General features: G+C 34.6%; 1 pseudogene; it reads right to left on the bottom strand.

Moving 5' to 3' along the window:
* Nucleotides 1-17,687: 17,687 nt before the first annotated feature.
* Nucleotides 17,688-22,329, bottom strand: LOC142638163 (uncharacterized; annotated as a pseudogene).
* Between the last annotated feature and the right edge of the window lie 2,223 nt (nucleotides 22,330-24,552).

Below are 24,552 nucleotides of genomic sequence, written 5' to 3'. Positions count from 1 at the left end.
AAGAATTTTGCAGCCAACATCCTTCTCAAGTTGGTGATAAAGTCGTGTACTGGGATCCATGCATTTATTAGTTAGTCACGTACTGAGAGCCATGCAATACAAGGAGAGATTGTTACTACTAAACAAGTCCAATTGGGTATTGGGGTAAGGGTTCAACTGTAGGTTGGTATAAGGTACTGGGATTCCTTTACTTGTAACTGCTTGTTTTGATAATAGTGGATTCTCAGGAGTGGTGACCTTAAAATCACCCGGTGGGGTTTTTGCCATGTAGGTTTTTTCCATTCGTAAACAAATCACTATGTCATTTAATTTCCGCTGCATATTTAGTTAATTGGTGATTTATTTGTGCTGCCACGCTTATTGCATGTAATTGAACCTAATTAATTCACTTGGCTTATTAATTGGTTAATTTATCACAAGGGGTCAATACATTTTTGGTCTATCAAGTGGTATCAGAGCAGGCACACTCTGATTAGGGTTTAATCTTTGCTGTGAGATCCATTGACCCCCTGTTTGTCATGGATAGAGGACAGTCACTCATTGTACCTCCTTTATTTGATGGAACTAACTATGCATATTGGAAAGTACGCATGAGAGCTTTCTTGCAGTCCTTAGATGAGAATGTGTGGCAAGCTGTGGAGATAGGTTGGACCAAGCCAAAGGAAGCGCCGTCCGATTGGGATGATGCAAAGATCAAGGTGGATAACTTCAACAGTGCGGTCACAAATGAGGAGTTTGTTGGGAAATTTAGACCCCGGTTGATAGAATTAACAAGTTTTAAACTCAAGTTGTTAATTAGATTTATTATGTATAAAACTTGTTAAAACAAACAAACATCAATATCATGTCAAACTAAGTGCAGCAGAAAAATAAATAAGACAAGATATGATGACCCAAGAAAACCAATGAAACCAATCAGTTTCACAGTAAAAAACCTGAGGGAAAACCTTCCCGAAAAGTAATCCACTATAGTAAAGAGAAGTTTCAGATCTAGTACAAAACCTTTGTCCCTAGAATCTACATTTGATGAACTCATAGTAGAAACCTTTTACCACTTCAGAACCTCTGAACTCTTCAATATATGAACGCTACCCTTTGATGCACAAACCTCTGAACGCTAACAAATTGCGCGGATCCCAGTACGCGACTTTAATCACCAACTAGAGAAGAAGATGTTGGTTGCAAAGTTCTTCACTTCATCAATAATGAAGATCAAGAAGCACTTGATTACAAAACCCTAAGGCGCAAAGATGCAGTAGCTTCTTTCTGAGAGAATAAGGCTTCGATCACCTTTTGCATATGTTCTCCTTGCATTCTCTTATGTGACGGCCTCTAAGATAAGCCTTATATATGTCTAGGGTTGTGAGAAAAGAAACCTTACACAAATACAAAAGCCTAGCCCAAAAATCAGATTTGAAAATTCTGATTTTCGTAACCTCGATAGATAGCCTCGATAGATAACATCTGTCGAGCCTCATTAAACCTCGATAGATAGCATCTGTCGAGCAGGTGTCCGGCAGCTATCCGCCAGGTGTCCAATAGGTGTCCAGCTTTAGTAAACACCTTTTCTTCACTTGTTTCTTGGTCCAATCTTCATGGCTTTAATACTAAACTTGAACAACATATTCTTTGAGTATTAAACACATCCTAGATCTACCCAAATACAAGTAAAGTGTGTTTTGTCAAAGGATTAGCCAATTACATAAAATATGTCCTTAACAGAGTTCAAGAAGATCTCCTCCACTGAAACTACAAAGGAGGTGTGGACCATTCTCCAAACAACCTATGAAGTAATGAAGGCTGTCAAAGATTCGAAGCTTCAGAGGCTCACTACTAGCTTCAAAGAAATCAAGATGGAGGAGGATGAGTCATTTGATGAGTTTTATGTTAGGCTCAAGGACATAGTTAACTCAGTATTTAATCTTGGGAAACCATTCCCGAACCCAAGATTATGAGAAAAGTGCTCAGATCTTTGCCCGAGAGATTCCATGCTAAGATCACTGCGATTGAGGAGTCAAAGGATATTGATAAAATTCCTTTAACAAAGCTTGTTGGAAATCTGTAGACCTATGAGTTAGGTTTGTCTAGGCTTGGGAAGTCAAGCAAGAGCACTGAAGGCCACGAGTAGTGACACTGATGAGTCTTTCGATGATGAAGATTCTAAAATGAAGTCCTACATCACCCAGCAGTTCAAGAAGTCCATAAAGAATGCCAATGTAAAGGGCTTTGACAAGGACCGTAAGCAATCAAGTTCTTCATAGTCTAAGAGCCAAGACAAAGGGAAAAGGATGCTAGGGATGGCGGTCAGTACACTATTCCTTCAGGATCCAAGTGTTTCAAGATGGAAATATGCATGTGCGCAGTGGAAAAACAACGGATCTACTTCATTCATAAAAGTTAACATGTACTATATAAGTTTCAGAATTTAAGAACAAGAGAGTGTACCTTGGAGCGGTGAATTTCAAAACTGAAGATCAAAAGCGCTTGGGAACACTTTCAATCTTCACTCCAATTTCACTAACGCCCAAGATGTGTGGTCTCTCAATCAATTCCAAAAGGAGAATGTCAAGGAGTCTAACACTAACATGCACCACTTCGCAATATCGTTCTTACAAAATTCTCAACAGAAAATTATGTATGTTTCTCCCTTTGTGTCTAACCGATTATCTAATTGGGCTGGCCTTTTGGGCCTTTCCAATTGGGTTTAAGTGTGTGGCTTGGAGTGGGACCAAAAGGGACCAATAAGACACTAGCTCCAATGGGCCTTGGGCTTTTCTGTCAACTCTTGACAAGTCCAAAGTTACCATTAATTATATTTAATACCACTATATAAATATAGTTGCACTTTAGGCCTTATCTATAAATTATATCCCAAGACTTTATTGTACATGCAACCCCTTCATTAAAATATTCGTAGTAACACAAAGTCATGAATGTAGACTGCCACTTTGTAAATTACTACATCTTATCCCTGAGTACTGGTTTAATCTTTTAAGTTATTCATCATATATGTATGAAATCCAATTTCATAAATATATACTCTAGTAACTATTTATTAAAGTAGTTAGGCCTAACATATGGAATAACAAACCCGTTAAACTTATCTCAAGAGAATATTTTGTATCTTCCTTAAGAGACTATGAATTCCATCTTGAGAATATATGTTCCATCAACACTAAATGTAGTTGCCTAACATACTGAGGTTTTGACCGTTACTCTAGATCTCACTCTTGATATATCAAAGCAACCTACACCTCATGATCAAGTCCATTATTCTCTCAGGATTAAGAGTTCATGTAAATATAAGTCGTGAGTTTATTATTCATTTGACAGTCGTTGAAAAAATAATAAATCTCACACAGTCCAGTTCAATATGTTTTAACTCTTAAAACATATCAACATACTAACTAGAAATCTCCATTTCCATGATCAAGACAAATCGTCTTAGTTGATATGTTATAGTCTTCGCAGATGAAATGCCCAATTTTCATCACCAATTATGAACTACATTTTGAGTTTACAAGGAACTTGTGATTTACATCTTCTGTGACTAAATCACATAAATCACATACAATGCATCTCATGGATTATATGATAATATCTCAATATTCATGTTACCATTATTTTTAGATAATAATAAAACAACTTTATTAAACACAACATTAAGTCATACATAATGTCATAAATAATAACATACATAACATCATACAATAGGATTTAAGGGCACTAATCCTAACAATCTCCCACTTGCCCTAAAGACTATTGTGCACTAATCTAACTCCCATCTCCTCCAAATGTGACTCGAAAGTCCTTTGGGACAAGGCTTTGGTAAAAGGATCTGCTAGATTCTTTGCACCATCAATCTTTACTACTACCACATCTCTACAAGCAACAATGTCTTGAATGATGTGATACTTTCTCTCAATGTGCTTTCCTTTCTTGTGATTCCTTGGATCTTTGGATTGTGCAACCGCTCCACTATTATCGCAGAACAATGTAATAGGAACTTGCTCAATTCTCATAACACCAAGATCATAAATGAATTTCTTGAGCCAAACAACCTCCTTTGCTGCCTCACAAGCAGCAACATATTCGGCTTCCATGGTGGAGTCGGCAATACAAGATTGCTTAACACTCCTCCAACTTATGGCTCCACCTACCAAGGTGAAAACACATCTTGACGTGGATTTTCTGAAATCTAGATTCGACTAAAAATTTGAATCTGTATAGCCAATGGGAATCAAATCCTTACAACGGTAAACAAGCATATAATCTCTCGTTCTCCGTAGATACTTGAGAATATGCTTTACAGCTTGCCAATGTTTTGGTCCTGGATTTGATTGATATTGGCTGACCATGTCAACTGAATAACAAATATCCAGTCTAGTACAAAGCATGGCATACATGAGACTTCCCATAGTAGAAGCATAAGGAACTTGTCTCATCATATTTTCTTCTTCTTGAGTCCTAGGCTTTTGGTCATCAGACAGAGGAACTTCATGTCTAAAAGGAAGTAATCATTTCTTGGAGTTTTGCATTCTAAACCGTTCTAGAACCTTATCTATATATCCAACTTATGACAAACCTAACATCCTATGCTTTCGATCTCGCCAAAGCTTGATCCTTAGAATATAGTTAGCTTCGCCCAAGTCCTTCATATCAAATTGGCTTGACAACCAAACTTTAACCGATGAAATTACTCCTACATCATTTCCAATGAGTAGAATGTCATCTACATAAAGCACTAGGAACATCACTACTTTGTCTTGTTGTCTCTTGTACACACATAGTTCATCAAGATTTTGTTCAAAACCAAATGATTTGATTGCCTGATCAAATCTGATGTTCTATGACCTAGATGCTTGCTTAAGTCCATAAATGGACCTTTTCAACTTGCATACCATATGCTCTTCGTTCTTTGCTATAAAACCTTCCGGTTGCAACATGTATATTTCTTCTTCAAGATTGCCATTAAGAAATGTAGTCTTGACATCCATTTGCCAAATCTCATAATCATAATGAGCAGCAATGGATAAGAGAATTCTGATAGATTTAAGCATGGCTACTAGCGAAAAAGTTTCATCATAGTCAATGCCTTCTTTTTGTGTATACCCTTTCGCCGCTAGTCTTGCTTTAAAGGTTTCAACATTTCCATCTATCCCTCTCTTCCCCTTGTAAACCCATTTGCAACCAACAAGTTTAATGCTGTTAGGCGCCTCTATAAGATCTCAAACATGATTGGAATACATAGAATCCAATTCAGATTTCATAGCTTGGACCCAATGATGTGTATCTATATCATTTATTGCTTCATCATAAGTGTAAGGATCCGATTCAGTGTCTTTTGAGATAGCTTCATAAGTTTCTCCCAAACCTATGAATCTCACAGGAGGCCGAACAATTCTCTCACTACGACGAGACACCTGTGTACTAGACAACTCATGAGTAGTATCTTGTGGTGTATCTAATACAACCACATCATCCCTAGTTTTATCCAACGGTTGTTGATTTACAAATTTATTCATTTCAGCCAATACAACTCTACTTCTAGGAGTAAAATTATTCATATAGTCATTTTCCAAAAATCTAGCATTTGTACTAACAAAAACTTTGTTATCATTTCGACTATAGAATAAATAACCCCTAGATTCTTTTGGATAACCCACAAGCAAACATACTTTTGATTTTGGTTCCAACTTATTAGGCTTCCCCTTTAGCATATGTGCTAGACAACCCCAAATGTGGAGATACCTCATACTAGGCTTACGCCCACTCCACAATTCCATGGGTATTTTGGGAACAGATTTTGATGGAACGAAATTCAAAAGATGTATTGCTGTATCTAAAGCATACTCCCAAAAAGAAATTGGTAAAGTCGAATAACTCATCATGGATCTAACCATATCTAAAAGAGTCTTATTCCTTCTTTCTGCTACACCATTTTGTTGTGAAATTCCAGGTGCAGTCAACTGGGATATAATCCCATTCGCAGTCAAGTAATTCTTAAAATCCCCAAGAAGGTATTCGCCACCTCAATCAGATTGAATGGCCTTTATGCATTTACCCAATTGATTCTCAACTTCAGCCCTAAACTCTTTGAACTTGTCAAAAGCTTCGGACTTCTGTTTCATTAGGTACACATAACCAAATCTAGAGTAGTCATTAGTGAAAGTAATGAAATACTCATAACCACCTCTTGCTTGGATTGACATAGGACCACATACATTTGAATGTACTAGTTCTAGCAAATCTTGAGCTCTTCTACCTTTTGCATTAAAATGTCGTTTGGTTATTTTTCCTTCCAAACAAGATTCACAAACTGGAAATTCATCAAAGTCCATGGGCCCTAAGAGTCCATCTTTGATAAGTCTTTGAATTCTGTTTGAATTGATATGACCCAAACGCAAGTGCCAAAGATATGCTTCACTAGTAGAAGGAAACTTTCTCTTTAATAATTTCACATGTGAATTATTATCTAATTTAGAATTGTATAATTCATGCTTATCAGGAATTAAAATATAAAGACCATCCACAATATTGCCAGAACAAATAAACATTTTATCCTTCTTTATTACAACATTGTCTTTCAAGATAATACAATACCCATGTTTACCTAAATAAGTTGCAGAAATTAAATTCCTACGAACATTAGGTACATACAGACAATCTTCCAATATTAAAACTCTAGAACTAAAATATTAATTAACAACACCATAGCTACAACTAGAACTCTACTCCCATCTGCTAAGGTAAGAAGTAATTCTTCTTTATTCAAATTTCTGGTCTCCTGGAACCCCTGCAAAGAATTGCAGATATGATTAGTACAACCTGAATCCACACACCAGGAATCTGTGGGATTCTGTACCAAACATATTTCAAGAAGAAAAGAACTTTTCATACCCTTATTCTTGGCAGCTTTAAAACTTGGACAATTCCTCTTCCAATGTCCTTTCTCACCACAATGGAAACACTTTCCTTTAGGCTTCTTTCCCTTATTGGCAACTCCCAAGGCAATTTGTTTACCCTCTTGCTTAGTGAAGTCTTTCTTCTTCTTCTTCTTACCCATGCCTTTCGACTTAGGTTGAAAAGTAAAAGCTTCACCAACATTGACTTTAATACTAGAAGTACCAAGGATGCCTTACGCCACTACCAACTCATTCATTAATTCAGACAATGAATAAACCTTTTTGTTCATATTATAATTTAGTCTAAATTCTTTGAATAATTCTGGTAGTGACCGGAGTATCATATCCACTTGAGATTCTCCATCAATGTCGGCACCTAAAACCTCTAATGTATTAAGATTAGAGATCATTGTAAGATAATGCTCCCTAAATGAAGTACCTTCAACCATTTTAATATTATAAATTTGCCTCATGGTTATTACCTTACTGAACGGCCTTACTCACCAAACATCTCCTTCAGACTATGCATAATGTCTGAAGCAAGTTATACATCCTGCATTTGATGCTATAGAACATTTGAGATGGATGCTAGGATATAGTACTTGGTCATTTCATTAGATTTCTGCCAACGATCATATTACTGTTTTTCCTCAAGAGGAGCATCTAATGAAGGAAAGCTAGGATATGGTTGAGTAAGCACATATTTGTGCTCTTCAGTAGTTAAAACAATGTCTAAATTTCTTTTCCAGTCAACATAGTTGGATCCAGTCAGTTTGTTTTGATTAAGAATAGAAACAAGTGGGTTAAATGATGTCATGTCCAAATCTGAAAATAATAAACATGAATATAATAAGTTAACTGGACATTATCAATTTAGTATATAAACATATAGTATGGAACCTTAATAAAACCATAACATAATCTATGCAATGACAACTCAATCCCATATTTAATATTTCTCAACATAGAGTGAACATTAAATACTATGATTGATTGAGAGCTATTCTCATTATTAGTGCTATCATGATAACTCTTATCAAACACCAATAATATGCCATTTTGCATTTAGCCTCTAAGTAATAATAGTAAGAAATCAGCATAGAAGATACTATAATACTTAGTCTAGTGTATACCATTGTCTAGAATTATGTGTAGCCACATTTCATCCCTTTAACAGGCTTATTTTGTAGTACCATGATACAAACACCCTCCGCATGGAATGCAAAGCTCGAAGCTAAGACAAGGTGTTTGATCAAACCACTATATACCAAGAAATCCAATCTTGTAGGACCATGAAATAAATACTCTCCGCATGGAATGCTAAGCTCTAGGCAAAGACAAAGTATATATTTCACTCTACTATGAACCAATAATGGAAGCCGTGAGATCCAACCATTTTATCTCTCTCCCACTAGATGTTTTAAGATAAAGGTTTTCAAATTTAAAACATGCATAAACTAATTACACATTGCCTTGCTCTTTATATATGTAAAAACACTTAGGAAAAATTCTGAATCCACAGTCCTTGATCGATCGAGAAAAAGTTCTACGAAACTCGATCGATTCTCGACAGATCTGTTAGGATTTGTGCCTTTAAATCTTATTGTATGATGCTATGTATGATATTATGTATGACATTATGTATAACATTGTGTATGACTTAATATTGTGATTAATAAAGTTGTTTTATTATTATCTAAAATAATGGTAACATGAATATTTGGACATTATCATATAGTCCATAAGATGCATAGTATGTGATTTATGTGATTTAGTCACAAAAGATATAAATCACAAGTTCTTTGTAAACTTAGAATTTATGGTTCGTAGTCGGTGATGAAATTGGGCATTTCATATTCGAAGACTATAACGTATCAACTAAGATGATTTGTCTTGATCATGGAAGTGGAGACTTCTAGTTGATATGTTGATATGTTTTAAGAGTTAAGACATATTGAACTGGACCGCTGTAAGATTTATTATTCTCCTAACGACTGTCAAATGAATAATAAATCTCACGACTTCTATTTGCTTGAACTCTTAATCTTGAGAGAATAATGGACCTGATCATGAGGTGTAGGTTGCTTTGATATATCAGGAGTGAGTTCAGGAGTGAGATCTAAAGTAACGGTCAAAACCTCAGTATGTTGAGCAACTACATTTAGTGTTGATGGAACATATATTCTCAAGATGGAATTCATAGTCTCTTGATGGAGATATAAAATATTCACTTGAGATAAGTTTAATGGGATCAGTTATTCAGAGAGTTAGGCCTAACCACTTTAGTAAGAAATTACTAAAGTATATATTTATGAAATTGGATTTCATAAATATATAATGAATAATTTTAAAAGATTAAACCGGGTACTCAAGGATAAGATGTAGTAATTTACAAAGTGGCAGTCTACATTCATGACTATGTGTTACAACAAATATTTTATGAAGGAGTTGCATGTATAATAAAGTCTTGGGATATAATTTATTAATAAGGCCTAGAGTGCAATTATATTTATATAGTGGTATTAAATATAATTAATGGTAACTTTGAATTTATCAAGAGTCGACGGAAAAGCTCAAGGCCCATTGGAGCTAGTGTCTTATTGGTCCCTTTTGGTCTCACTCCAAGCTATACACTAAAGCCCAATTGGAAAGGCCCAATAGGCCAGCCTAATTAGATAATTAGTTAGTTATAAAGGGAGAAACATACAAAATTTTTATTAGTGATATAAGAAATGGTGTGTATGTGAGAGTGAGATACACTTTCATTCTCCCTTTGAAAACTGATTGAGAGACCACATATCTTGGACGTAAAGTAGAATTGGAGAGACCACACATCTTTGATTTTGAATTTCATCACACCAAGGTATGCTATCTTGTTCTTAAATTTTAAAATTTACATAGTGCATGTTATCAATCATGAATGAAATAGATCCTTATTTGTTGCTTCCGCTATGTGTTTTGTATGAGATACAAAACCAGATATTCTAACAAGATCCTCGATCGATCGAGAAATCTTCTGTCAGCTTGATTGTTCCTCGACAAATTCTTGATCGATCGAGAATCAATTGCACGAAGCTCGATTGATGCTCGACAGATGCTCGATCGATCGAGCGTCGCGAATTTCGAATTTTTCAAAATTTCCAAAAAACAGTTTTTCAACATTTTCATGAACAAAACAACCATTATATGATCATAATGAACAGAAATTGATATCAAAACTGAATTTCATTGATGCTATAGTCTTAAAGTTCAGTTTAACATACTTAAACTAAAAAATTAAACAACATCATAACATCAAAATCAGTTTTTATCAAACAATAATTTCAACGACCATGCAGAAAACTATTTTCTAACAACATGAAACTATTGTCAACAATTCCAAAACTCAAAACATGTTAAACAGATATGAAATGAAGACCGCTTTGATATCATTTGATGGAAATATGCATGTGCGCAACGGAAAAACAACGGATCTACTTCATTCATAAAAGTTAACATGTACTATAGAAGTTTCAGAATTTAAGAACAAGAGAGTATACCTTGGAGCAGTGAATTTCAAAACCGAAGATCAAAAGCGCTTGGAAACACTTTCAATCTTCACTCTAATTCCACTAACACCCAAGATGTGTGGTCTCTCAATCAATTCCAAAGGGAGAATGTCAAGGAGTCTAACACTAACATGCACCACTTCGCAATAGTGTTCTTACAAAATTCTCTACAGAAAATTCTGTATATTTCTCCCTTTGTGTCTAGCCGATTATCTAATTGGGCTGGCCTTCTGGGCATTTTCAATTGGGCTTAAGTGTGTGGCTTGGAATGGGATTAAAATGGACCAATAAGACACTAGCTCCAATGGACCTTGAGTTTTTCTGTCAACTCTTGACAAGTCTAAAGTTACCATTAACTATATTTAATACCACTATATAAATATAGTTGCACTCTAGGCCTTATCTATAAATTATATCCCAAGACTTTATTGTACATGCAACCCCTTCATTAAAATATTCGTAATAACACAAAGTCATGAATGTAGATTGCCACTTTATAAATTACTACATCTTATCCTTTAGTACCCGGTTTAATCTTTTAAGTTATTCATCATATATTTATGAACTCTAATTTCATAAATATATAATCTAGTAACTATTTACTAAAGTAGTTAGGCCTAACATTCTGAATAACAAACCCATTAAACTTATCTCAAGGGAATATTTTGTATCCCCGTTAAGAGATTATGAATTTCATCTTGAGAATATATGTTCCATCAATACTAAATGTAGTTGCCCAACATACTGAGGTTTTGACCGTTACTCTAGATCTCACTCCTGATATATCAAAGCAACCTACACCTCATGATCAAGTCTATTATTCTCTCATGATTAAGAGTTCATGCAAATATAAGTCGTGAGTTTATTCTTCATTTGACAGTCGTTGAAAGAATAATAAATCTCACACGATCCAGTTCAATATGTTTTAACTCTTAAAACATATCAACATACCAACTAGAAATCTTCATTTCCATGATCAAGACAAATCATTTTAGTTGATATGTTATAGTCTTCGTAGATGAAATGCCCAATTTTCATCACCGACTATGAACTACATTTTGAGTTTACAAGAAACTTGTGGTTTACATCTTCTGTGACTAAATCACATACAATGCATCTCATGGACTATATGATAATGTCTCAATATTTATGTTACTATTATTTTTAGATAATAATAAAACAATTTTATTAAACACAACATTAAGTTATACATAATGTCATAAATAATAACATACATAGCATCATACAATAGGATTTAAGGGCACTAATCCTAACATTTCGGGTGTCAAGGATTCGGTCATATGAAACAAGAGTACCCTACTTATCTCTAGGCTATTGGGAAAAGTAAGGCACTTGCTGCTACCTTGAGTGACACCGAACCTGAGGATGATTCTGAAAATGAGGATGACAGAATCCTAAATGCCTTTACCGCCACTATCAATCCTACTGAAGGGATTGTAGAAGATGTTGATGAAGAAGAAAACTTGGTGGAGTCAAAATTTAAGAAGATGGATGAGCAAGATGACATCCACATAGCCTATGCAAAGTTGTACAAGGTCTCGGAGAAACATGAGAAGCTGTATACTATTCCTTCAGGACCCAAGTGTTTTGGGTGTCAAGGATTCGGTCATATGAAACAAGAATACCCTACTTATCTCAAGTTTATTAGGAAAAGCAAGGCACTTGCTGCTACCTTAAGTGACATTGAACTTGAGGATGATTTCGAAAATGAGGATGACAGAATCCTGAATGCTTTCACCGCCACTGTCAATCCTACTGAAGGGATTGTAGAAGATGTGGATGAAGAAAAAAACTTGGTGGAGTCAAAATTTAAGAAGATGGATGAGCAAGATGACATCCACATGGCCTATGCAAAGTTCTACAAGGTCTTGGAGAAACATGAGTAGCTGTATAGGTTGGCCACCAAGAAGCTTAGTGATGTGGAGCTTGAATGAGAACAACTCTCCACGAAGTTTAATGAAGAAAATCAAACTATTGGAGCACTGAGGTTTGAGAAAAATTTCTTAGCTAAGAAGACCAAGAAGCTTGAGGCGAAACTGTTCCAAGTGAGAGCTTAGTTGGAGAGGACCTCAAGTGCAATGCTTGACGAGATGCTCAGCATGCAAAAATCTGCTTCCGATCGAACCGGTTTAGGGTATGATTTTTCTTTTCCTAATATTGCTTCTTCTATTACTACTGTTTTTGTTTCTCTTGCTAACAATATTGAGAATAATGATGCTAAAACTATGATAGCTAGTGAGAATATAAATAAGGGTAAATCGATCTTAGGAGCACCCCCTAAGCTTGCTAAGAAAGAAATCAAAAACCCTAGGGATAAGAAGATCAATGCTCAAAAGTCCAAAGAGAAGAAACAACATCTCTGTCATCATTGTAGAGCAGATGGACATACTCGACCCAATTGCGATAAGTGGTTAGCCACTCAACAGAGCAACAACATGATTTCGCCGGGAAGCCAGAATCAGCTTTCGTCCTCTCTTGCTCCTGTTAGAGATCTCATCAAAGCCCTCATGTTCCTTTTGAACTTGAACGGTTTCGATTCTTCCTCCTCACCGCCGGTTCAAGGGTTTGCTCAAAGGAAAGGTTCTTCCAAGGTGTGAAAGGAAAAGGGCTCCAAGTGATTTAGTCACTTTTTCTCTCTCTCCCTCTTTTTGTTATGTTTGCATTACTTGTGTGTTTTTTTTTATTTGAGACAGTCTAATTTTTATGTATTGCTTTATTTGACATGTTTTTGTTTGGTTGTTTTTCAATTTTGTTTTTATTTTTTTCATTCATAAAAATAAATAAAAAATTGAAAAATACAAAAACAGTGTGTGTTTGTGTACTTTGGTACTTGTGTACCTTGAATGGCCAATGGAACAAAGTTCTCTAAACTTTGTATCTTTTGTAGCTTAGATGAGCATCTCTATGCACAACCAAGAAAGTGAGCTTTGTGGCGACTCGTGATAAGCTCATCTTTTCTTCGGCTATCACGAGGATTTTACGTCATTTTTCTGTTTCCTTTCCCATTTCTGACCACTTCCATGTAATGTATGCCATAGACACCGCTACTATTAAACAGAGCGAGGCGTAGCTTTGTTCGAGGCAGTTTGGGTTAGCCGCTCCTCCCACTCTTTCAACTCCATCCACCTCTGCTCCCTCTTCTTCTGCGGGTGGTGTGACTCTTGATGCGATCATGGCGTAGCTTCAACTCATGGATGCTCGCCTTGACACTCTCAGTGATGAGTTGTGTTAGGTGAACACCCGTGTCGGTCGTATTGCTAAACAGTAGGCTTGCCTTGGTGGCTTTGTAGAGTCTCCCTCTCCTCCTCCCGAGGCATTCGAGAACGATGATGACCCCAATGACGATGATGATGATGATGATGATGGGGATGGGGATGGTGATGCTAGCTCTTCCGGTGATGACGAGATGTCTACTTGATACTCTTACCCTTTGTCACTCGTGACAAAAAGGGAAAGTAGTTTTGGGATGAGAGTAGTCATACTCATAGGGGGAGGGTTAGTATAGGAGATTTTTGTTAGGGGGAGTGTTCATGTTTTTGATGGATGTAGTGAGGATTTTGATGTATTTTTTTCTTTTCTTTCTATTTTAGATACATTCTTCTTGTACATAGGTCTTGTGACCATTTGACATACATTGTACTTATATTTGGTTTATATATATGTTGATGTATGTTATTTCACCTATCTCTCCATGCGTTGTTTCTTTTCTCCCTTTATACACATGTTTCTTATTATTTGTATGCAATCTTTTATTTTTGTTTCACACAAAGATGCCTTCATGAGCTTTGTTTAAGTGTTTCAGAAATACGGGTTGTCAAAGTCTTCCTTGCCATGAACTCTCTTCTTGCAAAAATTTTCAAGAGTTTGTGATAGGATAGATTTTATTGTACTTAACAAGTGAATATGAGTTGAGTGATTTATGACTCCTCTCATATGTTTATTTTTTTATTATGGTTTTGTCACGGATTGCCAAAGGGGGAGATTGTTTGGACATATGTGATTGGATGTTAGGAACATATGTCAACATTTTATGTATTGGATAATCCTTTGACAAAATGCACTTTACTTGTAATTGGGTAGATCTAGGATGTGTTTAATGCTTCAAGAAACAAGTGTTAAAGCCATGTAAGTTTGTCTAAGAAACAAGTGAAAATGTGTTGTTCATTAAAGCTTGACAACTATTAAAGCTCAACAGCTAGCATCTATCGAGGTTTAAAAGAGCTGTTTAAGGCCGAGGCTCGATAGCTGCTTGACCAAAAGGGTATCTGTTGAGGTTTATGAAAAACAGATTTTCAGTTCTGATTTTCATCCAATCCGTGAATATATATTTGGGCTTTCTTTACTCACAACCCTAAACATATATAAGGATTGTTTTAAGGGTCATATCAGGTTGCATAGCTAAGAGCACAATTGTACAAGAGCATAATTTCTTAAGTGTGACCGGAAACCTAGTTTGCTCTAGTTCTTAAAGAAGCTGCTGTGTTTGTACACCATAGGGTTTTGTAACCAAGCAACTTCGTGATCTTCATCAGTTGATGAACAGAAGAACTTTGCAGCCAACATCCTTCTCAAGTTGGTGATAAAGTCACATACTGGGATCTGCGCATCTATTGGTTAATCACGTACTAGGAGCCGTGCAATACAAGGAGAGATTGTCACTACAAAACAAGTCCAATTGGGTATTGGGGTAAGGGTTCAACTGTAGGTTGGTATAAGGTACTGAGATTTCTTTACTTGTAACCGCTTGTTTTGATAAAAGTGGATTCTCGGGAGTGGTCACCTTAAAATCACCCGGTGAAGTTTTTGCCGTGTAGGTTTTCCCCATTCGTAAACAAATCACCGTGTCATTTAATTTCCACTGCATATTTAGTTAATTGGTTATTTGTTTGTACTACCATGCTTGTTGCATGTAATTGAACCTAATTAATTCACCTGACTAATTAATTGGTTAATTTATCACAAGGAGTCAATATATTTTTGGCCTTTCAGCAATAACCTAAAGGTGCCCAAATGGAAGGTCCTCTAAAATAGGAGTGTAGCGTTTATTACTCACCCATTATTTTACACACCCCAACAACAAAAATAGAATAATATGATATCTGTGTCTTATAGTAATACTAAAAAATAATAACAAAAATGTAGTCCTCTAATCTAGGATTGGATTCAAAATTCTCAGTGACCTTCCTTAAATATTCTGAGAATTTTGGATACATGTCAAATCTTTAATAAACATTCAAATAAAAGAATCATAGTTATGTTCGGTTTTTTGGAATAGGATTGATTTTCAATAGAAAACAACTTATGTAAACACTATACTAGAATAGAATTGTTCAATATGCTTGTACTATCAAAAAGCGGAAAAAGTATTTCATGAGGCTAATGTACCCTTAACCCATTTTAATCTGTTTAAATAAATAATTAATACCCATTAGGTAAAGTATATATATATATTTTTTAAAGAGTTCTAAGAGATAATAAAATCTCATACAAAATCTCATACAATTCGCAACACGCCATAAGTTACCAAGGAAGTCTTGGATTGTTACTCTCTTTTTCCCTTGAATAGATGTGGATAATCATTATTCAATTTTCTACCTTAGAACACGGTTTCATCGGCTCTTACGCCTAACTACACTGGATTCAATCAGTTATTAAACAATTATTACCTGGATTCGAGTTTTCTATTTGTATGAAACATTTTGTCCTGATGCCATTAACAGTTTCCTTATTGATGTTGGGGGATGTTCAGACTTTCAGGTGCTGAACATCCCCGACTTTCAGGTGCTAAACATCCCCATCGAAACCAATAAGGGTACTGTTAAAATCATCACCCTCATAGAGCTGATTAAGAAGGGTGATAAGGTTGGGTCCTCCTAGGCTGCCCTTCTTGTGAAGCTTGGCATAAGGCCATTCTCTTATGGCCTCATTGTACTTTCAGTTTATGCTGAAGGGTCTGTCTTTAGCCCTGAAGTCCTTGATCTTATAGATGAACAAGCACCGACAATCAAGGAGCTTTTACTCTCTTTTTCTAACTCTTTATTTGTTATTGCTCACAACTCGCAAGATTGATTTGTATGATGCAAAACTGTTGAGGGGTGGAGTTTAGATAGAACGGGAGATGGGTGCCACATATTTTGTGAGTTATACCATCAAATATATTATATGTGTGATTCACATTAATAGATTACCAAATTAATCTATAAATGTAAATGTTGTGAATAATTTTGCCATCCCATTTTGTTTCTTAGGAAATTATTTGCAAGATCATCGTCCTCAATTTGGAAATCTACAAAAATATTCTGCCAAAGTTGGTCACGTAATTTCCAAATTACATAGTAAGCATGGTAGGTAAGTATGATCTAAATTTTATTATTTAAAAAGATCAACTATAATAGATGATTAAAGAAACATAAAACTTATTTAAATTTATAAATGGTTTGTAATATCTATAAAAAAAACGGTTGGAAATAGAATTTTGATATGGGCAATAGTTTTAGAATTCTTAAAACTTTGTTAGTAAAATTAGGCTGAGACCAAATTGTATTAATAATTTTAATATGTTCGTAATATCCCAAATCACATAAGAAGATTCAGAAGTCATATAAAGAAGAAAAATAAAGAAGATGTTCACTTGATAAAAAAATGTTTTATTATAAATTATATAAAATAATTTAGAGTATGTATGGTCGGTTTACTCGGAATAGGGACCTAAGAAATGTTGTTAGTGCTCTAGGGAAAAGATTTATTTAACCTCTGTAATCTCTATGCTTCACAAATTTCCAAAATTATTGGGTTGGAGGAGATTGGTTTGGAGAATAGTTGTCCTATATAATTTTTCTTTGTTATTTCATTTTCTCCCTTCCATCTTGTTTAAATGCTTTAATAATTATGTTTCACATGCCAAGAGCCTTATAGTTTAGTGACTTGTCTTCCCCCTTTATGAGAAAAACCTTAAATTCTCCATTTCTAGCTCATTATTGTAATTATCTAATTATAAAATAAAAATATTTAGAACCCTTTTTAGAGATTTTAAAAATAAACAAAATTATTAAAAATCTCTATATTTCAAGAATTTTGGATACATGTCATATCTTTAATAAACATTCAAATAAAAGCGTCGTAGTTGATATTCCTAATACAACAGGGTTTTCTGTAACTAGACTGATTTTCAATAGAAAACAAAATACATGGACACAATATAGGATTGCCATATCCCAAAGAAGAAAATATAAGAAAATCATTCCTTAAACATTTTGGCAAAGGAGATTAAACTAGCACACCTATATTATATGCTCAACAGGGACATGAAAGAAGGTTCAGTGACCTCTTTTGATAGTTGCGTGCTCTGCAGTCCAAGTACAAAGTTAGTTATATTCGTTATTTCCCAAACTATAAAGAAAAACCTTGAAAGTAGAAACAAAAACAACTATCGCATTTGCATGAGACCATTTAAAAAACTGAATATGAAAGAACCTATTGTAAGGTTTTGGATCTAAAAGTGTGAAAAAATTTAGTCTAACGTTTGATTGTTGATGAGAATCGAAAAATATAATTATTTATAAATTAAAATCATTTATCAAAATAATAAAAGAAGTCCACGGTTTTTTTTTTTTTTATATAAAATAAATGACGTTCACAATTCCATTTTGGTTAGTCTTTGATCATTTAGGAGATAATTATCATTGGTGATTTTATTATATAGGCAAATTAAAATTGAAATATCGAGAAGTACCTTAAACTTGGATTCTTCTAAATTCACATCTGCGAATAGCAGAACTAAGAAAAGCTTTTTTGATCAAATGTAGTTCCCTGGTAACTTCCTTCATCTTCATTCTGTCTTTTGGTGACTCCATTGAACAAGCAAGTCCAGTTTCAAGGATTGATACTAAGCATTTATGCACATTGGGATCCATTTGGCAAAAGTTTGGAATACCTTGAGCTTCCATGTCTGCTTGAATTTCATTGCCATTATTATATTCTCTAGCTGCCACTATTGCCATTGGAGCTTCATCAACTTCTCTTGGTAGAAGGATTGGATCCACAATTTGAACAAGTTTGTCAGGCAGTGCCATCTTAGCAAAATTGTGGAGATTGAGACCATCTTTAAACATGTCATCAGTGGGTCGCTTTCCTAAGAACATCTCCAGTATTAATATTCCATAGCTATACACGTCCGCCTCTATTGATGCCTCACCACCCATGCCATACTCTATAATTTAATTATGACATGTAAGGAAAAATTTTCAGTTTCTTACAATGATATTTGGAATTTAATGCTAGTAAAACTTCATTTGCTAGAAAGTTCAAAATAGCAAAGCAAAAGTTGAACCTACAGGAGAACATGAAGACAAAAGCCATCATTTCAAAAAAGACACTTTCAAGTTAGAAGCATTGATAATTTGTGTGCGTGTGCAATTGTGCATGTTCTGTCTATCAAATATTTGTTGGTGTTTTTGTTACTTTATATAAATTTTGTAAACTTTTTCATGCGGAACAAATCTGTTTTAAAAACAAATTCCCTTCCTTCCATATCAGTATCACAATTCACAATCTACATTAGACTCATAACAAGCAGGCAATATTTGTGATTTGTGTGTAGCACGAAAAATGTGGTTAATGGTATGGACTAGTTCAACAAAAATCATGGCTTCTATTAGTTTCCATTACTTCAATAATGTTTTCTGTTGACAACTTCTTCAGTATAGGATTCTTGAGTTAATGTCACAAAACTGTAGCACATAACTGTTTTGGGACCAGATCTATCATATTTGCTATAATAAATTGACAAGCTATCATCAGTCATCACTAACATATAGTATTGGGGAAATAAATTTCTAAAAAAACGAAGATACTTAGTCAATGGAGAAAGCAATGTCTCAACTAATCAAATTTATCAAGGCTTAAAACATGCTTAATGCTTTTGTTTGCTTCTTTCTTCTTTGTTTTTTGTTTTTATTTTGAGAATCTAATTTTGTTTTCTTTAAATTCTTCAATTAAAATAAAATTGTAAATTGTGTGACTAGGTGCACTTCTATGTGTGCAAGAGAAGAGAGAATTTGTGTACCCTCTATTGATAGTAAGGTGATTTCCAAAAATAAAATAATAAAATATATGTAAAGATGTTTTGAGGGTTTAACTAGAAGAATTCAAACGAAGTTACCTGGAGCAACGTATCCAATTGATCCTTTTATCCCAATTGTACTAGTTTGCTTTCCAGAAGAATCATTGGTGATTGGAAGGAGCCTTGCTAAACCAAAATCGCTTACATGAGCAACCATGTCATTGTTTAGAAGAACATTGCTTGGTTTTAAATCACAATGAATGATTGGTTGCGAAGAATAGTTGTGAAGATAATCAATTGCAGAAGCCACATCAATTGCAACATCTAGTCTTTGAAGAAGGCTCAAGTTCCTTGATTGGTTTTCATTGTCTAGCCCTTGATGAAGCCAAAAATCTAAGCTTCCATTTGTCATGAAGTCAAATACTAGAGCTTTGAATTGATTCCCACTATAATCCATGCTAGAGCAACATGTTAATATCTTAACAAGATTTTTGTGCCGGATATTTCTTAAGACATTACATTCAACCATAAAGCTCTTGGAAGCACCCTTTTGTTGAAGATTAAGGACCTTTACAGCAATTGATCTTTCTTCCGGATGAATAAGTCATTTATATACAGAGCCAAAACTGCCAGATCCAATTAAATTACTTGGAGAAAATCCACTAGTTGCCTGATAGAGTTCTTTATATGAAACATTTGGAAGGAGGTCTATTGTTGAAACCGTTGAAGGTGATTTTTTTTTTGATTTTTTCATCCAAATAAGAAAAGATGAAAACAAAAGGAAAATTTGAACAATAGAGATAATTACAATTGCTAGTTTGAATCCAATGGATTTTCTTGGTTTCATAACATTTTCAGGGCATTTTGGCAATTGCAATTTTGGTAAACCACCACAAAGTTTAGCATTTCCAATCAATGATACAACACTTATTTTTTTGAAAAACCCTTCGATTGGTACTTCACCCTCAAAATTATTGAATGAAAGATTCAAATTTTCCAAGAAAAGCAGCTTCTCTAAACCCTCTGGAATGGGTCCTGATAGGTTATTTTGTGAAACATCTAAATGTCGAAGACCTTTCAAAGAAGCCATAGATGATGGTATGGCACCATGAAAGGAATTCGCTTGCAGGTAAAGATATTCCAAGTTCAAACAATTTCCTATCGATGTAGGAATTTCACCAAACAAATTATTGTTAGAGATATCCATTTGGTTGATATTTTTCAAAGTACCTACTTCAAATGGTAGTTTGCCCGTGAATGAGTTGTGAGATAAATTGAGGTGTACTAGTGGTAACGAAGAAGTACCAAAAAGCAGCTGGGGTATGGATCCATTAAGGTTATTTTGTGAAACGACCAAGACTTGCAAATTTTTGCAGTTTACTATAGTTGGAGGTATGGTTCCATCCAATCTGTTTTCACTTAATTGAAGTGTGAATAACTGAGTAAGGTTGCCTATGGAGTCTGGTATTTCTCCTGACAATCTATTTCCATATAAACCCAATGCTTGGATCTTCTCAAACTTCCCAAAAGTAGTAGGAATGACGCTTGTGATGTGATTATCATTTAAGCCCAAGATAATTAAGTTAAAGAGATTTGCTAGTGATCCAGGAATAGTTCCAGATATTTCATTGTTTCCAAGATATAATCTAGTGAGTTGGGTGGACAAGTTTGATATAGCATTGGGCAGAACACCATCAAATTGGTTTGCTTTTAAATCTAATGTTTGAAGTCTACTACAATTTGTCAACGATGTTATGAAATGGAGGCTCTTTCCTAAATAATTTTTACTCAAATTAAGCAATAAAAGATTCAGCAGATTTCCCAAATTTGTTGGAACTGATCCCAAAAACTTATTCTCAGCTAAACCAATTCGTTGAAGCTGAGTTGCATTGCATAATGAAGTAGGGATTGGCCCAGAGAACTCATTTCCACCAACATAGAAAAATTGGATACTTGGAAGATTTAGGCCTATGTTGGCTGGAAGTGTGCCATTAAGTTGGTTTTCTGTAACTGAAAAGATTTGGAGAGATGACACATTGTAAAGAGAGGAAGGGATCGTACCTGACAATTGATTACTCGTAATTGCGAAAACTACTAGGCCATTTAATTGGCCTATGGCATCTGGAATATTTCCCACCAAATTATTGTAGGCTACACGAAATTTTGTGAGTGCAGAAAGATTTCCTAGAGAATGTGGGATCCCTCCTACCAAATTGTTATCGCCAAGCTGAAGTATTTCGAGCTTCATCAAAGAACCTAGCTCAGTTGGAATCTTCCCATTAAGCTTATTTCCCAGAATATCTAAGAACCTGAGATTGGAGCAGTTGGACAAGCTGGATGGTATTTCCCCTTCCAATGTGTTATTGGTAAGATAGAGTTGTTGCAGTCGGAACAAATGACCGATTTCTTGTGGAATTTCACCATAGAAGCTATTATTCTGGAGGATGATGGACCTTAGAAAGCTGAGGTTGCCGATGTAAGGTGATAGAGTTCCACGTAACTTGTAGCCTTGTAGGTCTAAGACTCTGACTCTTTGGTGCCGATGGCCACATTTGACTCCTAGCCAGTTGCAGAAGTGTGTTGAGTCATTCCATGAGCTCAATTTGTTATAGGGATCCTGAGGTACAGATTCTTTGAATTTGAGCAAAGCAAAAAGATCAGTCTCATTTGTTGGAGCAGCGGCTGTAATGGTGGGATTCAAGCAGACTAGGCAAATGAGAAAGGAAAGATTCATCAGATGAAGGTATATGGAATAAGACGACGATGCACACAAATTGTATTGGTGAAGCATCATTTGGTTTGGAGAAGGAAGCTGGTGATATATTTGGATGAAAATGGGTAATTCACTCTTGAACTGGAGGGCTTTTAATTAATGATCTTAATAATTTCACCGTTTGAATTTGGATGCTTGGAGCCTTGGACGGTTATATTAGTTTCACACCAAATGTTAGAAGCAAATAATTTTCCACCGTATTTGACACTTCACAAGATATTCAATTTTCCTGGCCTGCATGCTACATTGCCTTTTCTACATTGGATGAACTTTGAACCATGATCAATTTCCACCGTGTTGGACAAAGTAACTTAAATAATCTTTCTATGCTAATAAAAGCACCGGAGAATCTACTTGTACTACCAGATCATTCATGTAACTAAGTGTGAAATCTAAGGCTAGTATACACTGCTTTATTAAAGAGAATCCCCAAGTGGTTCTCAGGCCAGTATACACAGCTTTAATGTCCATTGACATACAAATATTGTTGAGAAAGAGCAAATTTGAGCAGAGCAAGTAGAAAAAATGATAATAATGGTGAAAAGAAGATTAACATAGAATTGAGAGAATTTGAGAATTGAAGAAGAAGTAATTTGAGTTTGAAAACCAATGTGAGTGTACTAGAGTGTGGTCTTATTTTGTAGATAGTGTTTTACGTGGGCGTCAGAAGCATTTTTACCAAGTTTTGCTCCTACTTAAACGTAAGTTGTAGAGGTATTTTGGAACCAAAAAAATGTTTAGTCCAAACAGGAAAAGTCCCTTAAAATGTTATATATATATATATATATATATATATATATATTAATGACAAGTTGGATGGTGGGGTGGTTTTGTATCTATTTTCATTGCCTAATTATATCAACGTGAAAATCTGGATGGTGGGGTGGTTTTGTTACCAATTTCATTGCCTAATTATATCAACATGACAATTTGGATGGTGGGGTGGTTTTGATTCCAATTTCATTCGTAACAAGGAAAGATCAATGGTTACTTGTTAGGTTATTAGTCATATGTTTAAATTTCAAGTCTTTGTAGTGTACAACTATTAAAAAAAAAAAAAAAAGTTTTTAGCTCGAATTGTAAATAACATTTGATTGACTCAAATTGACATGTGTATTAATAAGAACATAAGAAACATATAATCTAATGATTACATTTTCAAAATATGTAGTCTTGTTAATTTTTTTTAATGGGAATTGTAACCAAACTTTGTCCAATTTATAATTTGTCTAGACTTAATCCATAAAAGTAATAAAAAAACATGTCAATTAAAATTAATAAAAGTAATTAAATAACATGTTAATTAGGGAAGTAATAGAAAACATGACTTCAAATAGAATAAAATTGAGAAAAAAGAATTCACGTGACCAATCCAGTTTAATCCGTCAAAGATCCATAACCAATCCCAAATTTTGAAACTAAGGTTTTGTTGTTGACTTCTTGTTGTTGTTTAGGCTTAATTAGTGTTAAATGTTGGAGAGCTCTCAATTAATGATCTTAATAATTTCACGTTTGAATTTGGATGCTTGCAGCCTTGTACGGTTATATTAGTTTCACACCAGATGTTAGGAGCAAATAGTTTTCCACCGTGTTTGACGGTTTGACCTTCACAAGATATTAAATCTTCTTGCCCTATTTGCTACGTTGCCTTTTACACATGAGAAATGATATGTTCACAATATTTTTACACAAATCCGAAGTGACAGATTGTTACTGGTTATTATTGTTGGGGCAAAAAAATAATCTTAGTGTTAGGTTCAAATTTGAACCAATAACAACTAACTACCTGTAATTTGTTGTAAAAATATTGTAGACGTAGAATCTCTCTCTACACATTGGATAAATTTTGGATCATGATCATTTCCACAATTCCACCGTGTTTGACACACTGCAAGATTTTTAAATTTTCCGCTCTGTTTGTCCCTTCATTATTTCCTTGATTCATGCCTAAATTTTCTTTAGATTATATTCTCAAAAAAAAAAAAATTCTTTAGATTTTTAGTTTATTTATTTATTTATGTACAACTTTTTAAAGTTTTATTTATTTAATAAAATTATATTTTAATAAACTTTTCAACCAATTAAAAATCCAAAGACTGGCTGAACCTGAAATGAAAACATCACAATTCACTCAAATACCTTTATCAAAATTCTAATTAAATAGTATAAAGTCCAAAATTATTGATATTGTAGTTACAGCTCAGCCCAAATGAACGCCTACATTGGCACAGCTAAAACTGAACC

This window comes from Castanea sativa, chromosome 6 (assembly GCF_040712315.1).
Source record: "Castanea sativa cultivar Marrone di Chiusa Pesio chromosome 6, ASM4071231v1".
Classification (NCBI taxonomy): domain Eukaryota; kingdom Viridiplantae; phylum Streptophyta; class Magnoliopsida; order Fagales; family Fagaceae; genus Castanea; species Castanea sativa.
The sequence above is the reverse complement of the archived record's forward strand: the minus strand, read 5'-3'. Positions and strand labels throughout refer to the sequence as shown.